The following is a 4,450-nucleotide window of genomic DNA, read 5'->3' as shown; positions in this document are numbered from 1 at the left end:
ATGGTGTGAAAATGGAGCGTCAACCTCAATTAACGGCTTGCGATTTCTCTCACATAACAATAGTGTAGAATAGACAAGTTCATGAGCGCGCATTCCGTGTACTGGAGCGCCCTCTAGAGAGAATATCCAAACAGTAGCGCCGCGCGCAGTCAGTGAGAGTCTGGCACCGAGGAAAGCCCCGGGGCCTGACGGAATACCAGCCGAGGCCACTAAGGTCCTTATGAAGCGGTGGCCGGCACTGTTCGCAGGGAAGGTGAATCAGATCTTACGCAGTTGAGAGTTCCCCCCTAGGTGGAAGATGGCCAAGTTGGTCCTGATTCCGAAATCGAAGAGGGACTCTTTTCGCCCGATCTGTCTGCTCGACACAGCGGCAAAAGCAGTGGAGACGATCATACTTCACAGGCTTCAGGAGGAGCTGGAGGAGAAGAACGGACTGGCAGATACACAGTTCGGATTCAGGACGGTCCACGATGACGGCCCTTAAGAAACTATATGAGGCGGTTCTCGAGGAAAAGGCCCGACCATGGCGGACTAGGGAGCGCTGCGCGATCGTTCTCATTGACGTCCGCAATGCTTCTAACTCCCTGGAATGGGGCGTAATCGCCAGAGCCCTTCAGAAAAGAGGTATCTCGCCGTACCTTCGGGGGGTCCTGGAATCTTATCTACCGAACCGATTCATCACTGACGAAGATGGCGGAAAACATCGGATGACAGCAGGAGTACCCCAGGGGTCGGTCTTGGGCCCCACCCTTGGGAATGTAGGATACGATGAAGTTCTCAGGCTCACCCTGCCTTCTGGGGCAACGACCCTGGCGTGAGCAGATGATCTAGCACTGCTGACCATGGGAAGAAATGTAAGGGAGCTCCAGGAAATCACCCAGGACTCTCTGGACGCAATCGCTCTCTGGATGGAGGAGAACTCCTTGAGACTTGCACCGGAGAAGACAGAGGCGATCAAGCTGCTCTCCCGACGGGGAAACGACCCACCAACCCTGCGCCTGCAGCAGCACCAGGTCCGTCTCGTCCGAACGGCTAAATACCTAGGAGTTTACCTTCAGAGAAATGTTACAGGAACAGAGCACATCAAGCTCGTCTCCGAAAAGGCTGCAAAGGTAGCGTCGGACATCGCGAAGATTCTCTCGAGAACCTATGGCGCCTCGGAGCCCCAGCGCCGCGTCTAGGCGACCGTAGCTGAGTCTGTGGCACTGTACGCGGCGCCGATCTGGTCGGAAAACGCTCTCAAGTATCAGAAGAACAGAGATACCCTGGAGAGGGCACAGAGGGTGAGTGGAATAAGAATTGCTCGCTGCTATCGGGCGGTGTCAACCGTGGCCATCATGGTCCTCGCAGGAACCCCCCCCCCCCTTGGCACCTCCTTGCCCGGGAAAGACACGCTCTACACTGGACGAAGCTGAAAGAGGACGCCCCCTGTGCCTCCGACGCCGAGGAAGAGGAGCTCATGAAGGACGAAGAAATCCAGGAGGAGACTTTGCTGCGGTGGCAAGAGGAGTGGGCGCCGCGGCCCTCGGCCGATGGACTTTCCAGTGCATTCCCTCCATAAGGCCATCGATAGACAGAAAGTTTGGTGAGCTCACATACTTCACTGCCCAGGCACTGACAGGTCATGGGGACTTTCGGAAATTCCTGTTCTCAATAAAGAAGGTGGACTCGGAGATATGCTGTCATTGCGACCGCAACTTGGTCGACACAGTGCAGCATACAATACAATACAATACAATACAATGCAATACAATACAATACAATACAATACAATACAATACAATACAATACAATACAATACAATACAATACAATACAATACAATACAATACAATACAATACAATACAATACAATACAATACAATACAATACAATACAATACAATACAATACAATACAATACAATACAATACAATACAATACAATACAATACAATACAATACAACAATACATACAATACAATACAAAAAAGGCCCGAAGTTCGACAAGGAGCGACAGGGTTTGCCCCCCGGCTCCATTCCGGAACTGGTCTCTGAGATGCTTAAATCCGAAGACCGATGGAACCTCATTTCGCGGAAATTTGCTTGCATACTTGAGAAGAAAAGACACCCGAAGGAGATGCCTCGGCCCCCCAGCCAGGCAGCTCAACAGGCAGCCCCGACGCCGATGCAGGCCGGCGTTACGACCTAAATACAAAGAAGAATCCGGAAGCAAGACGAAGAAGCAAACAGCCCGGAGAGCCCATGAAGTCACTCCGCCGAGTGAGCTCGGCTATGAGAAAAAAAATTGTGGGGGCCTCTCCGCCCCTCAGGGTTGTGGCCGGCCCTGAGTGGGTAGCCGAGGGGTTGGGACCCCTTAGCTACGACACACGTTATGATCCCCCCAACAATAGGACACCGAAGCAAGCGCCAATCTCAGGCGAGCAAGCGAATTCTCGCTCTGTAGGTGGAGACTCAAAATAAGCCTGCAAGAAGAGCCGCGAAGATCTATAGAACTAGAGAGTGCTCCAGGAAGATTAAGTAACAGTCGGCTCCTTTGCCCCGTGAAGTAATGCGCAAGCGCAGTTCCACAGGCAATGAGAGCGGAGGGTGGAGATTTTAGAGGAACCACCTCACTGTTCACGCCAGGTGGCGTGCTCGTCCCAAGGGATTTCCTCCACCCGCCTATACAAAAAAAGTCAGTGAGAGTCAGCCATACTGGGAGGGTGTTCTTCCTTTAAGTAGAACGAAGTACTATACTACATTGGCGCCGTCGACAGGATCGTTTGTTCAACCAGAACTTGAGTGGTAAGTGAATCATGAAGGAATTCATCACGGCTGTGGAAGGACGATTCTTCCTGAACACGGGTGATGTTCCGGCGATCCCGTGGCATCGGTGGATCGAGGAATTCGAGTCGTGGACCTGGTAGGCCGTAGTACGGTTTACGGCTAACTTTCGGGGCACGAAGTTACGGGGAACTTCCGTACTACGGGACTAAGGGACAAGAATAAATAATCGTAGTTCCGTAGCGATCACTACGGAACTACGCTAAATCGTTCTAAGTGACTTCTACGGAATTACGATAGTTCTTCCTGCAACGGAGCCCTCGATACGCATAAGCCTCAGGCAGATCAACAATCCTGTGTATTAAGTCTCAGTATTCTGCGACATGCATTCGTTGACGCCTACCAAAAGTTTCCCGCACATCGAGAGCCCTGCGCGTGCTTTCTCACTTTCGGAATCATGGATTCTGGGACCCCTTCGTGATGTTCTCGTTCAGAAACTCCACCCAGGGCTTGCTACATTGGAAAAAGTGCTTGAGGAAGATAGTGTTACTAAAACGCTCGTCGCTCTGGCTTTCTTGACAGTAACGGCGACCATGGCGAGCCATGCTGAAGGAACGTTCTGCAGGGACGCTAGTTGGCTGGATTGTGTCCATGGCTGCCTGAAGAGCACCGGACATGACATTGAAGCCCGCTTCGTGCAAGCTCATAAGGGTTCTCGCGGAGTTCGATGAAACTGCCGACTGATTGGACGAATCCCTCAACGATTGCTCATAATCATCCAAGTCGGCGTCTTCGGATCCTGATTCAAAAGCTCGAGAAGCGACGATTGACGTAGGCAGCGATTGAAAGCTCCCGATCTCCTCCTCGAGCTCGCCGCGCTCGGCGAGGGTGTGGAAGAGAGTGATGTTCCTATCGTCCACGACTTTTCCGCGTACATCAAGGAGCCAACTATCCAGATCGTTGATCTCGGTCCTCTCATGTAGATATCGTGAGCATCGCGATGCAGCTGTCCTCCTCTGTAAGATTCGTTGGCAGAGATGGATGTACAGGAACTTCGAGAACTCGGATGATTCTGTCTTGACTTTTCTCAGCATCGTCTGCGAAACGATCGAACACTCCGAATTCAGATCCTTTCGATGTCATTTGACAGCGGCCGATTGCGGCATCGCTTAGTTTCCTATCTCGCTATAGATAACGGAATTGAAGACTCCCGGCTGGCCATGGTCATAATCGCGGCTTTCTCATCTGGGGAGATCAGAGAGCGGGGAAATCAAGGGAAAGACGGCAATTTTCAGGATTTTTTATCGGCTGGACCACCATGAGGGGGCGGATTCTCGGGAGCTCCCAAGAAGGCTTTCGGGGGTTGAGGTCATCATTAGCCTCTGTCTCTCTACTAATGAATCTCGCTGAAAATTGCGGTAGCCTTGAAGGGTATAGATTTTCCGGAGAACATACGGAATAAAAGCGGGGAAAACGGGGAAACGGGAAAGTGGGGGAACGGGAAAGTGGGGAAACGGGAAAGTGGGGAAACGGGAAAGCGGGGAAACGGGAGAGCGGGGAAACGGGAGAGCGGGGAATCGGGAAAGCGGGGAAACGGGAAAGCGGGGAAACGGGAAAGCGGGGAAACGGGAAAACGGGAAAACGGGGAAACGGGAAAACGGGGAAACGGGAAAACGGGGAAACGGGA

Source organism: Galendromus occidentalis, unplaced genomic scaffold (genome assembly GCF_000255335.2).
Source record: "Galendromus occidentalis unplaced genomic scaffold, Mocc_1.1 scf7180000076507, whole genome shotgun sequence".
Taxonomy (NCBI): domain Eukaryota; kingdom Metazoa; phylum Arthropoda; class Arachnida; order Mesostigmata; family Phytoseiidae; genus Galendromus; species Galendromus occidentalis.
This window is presented reverse-complemented; position numbering follows the sequence as displayed.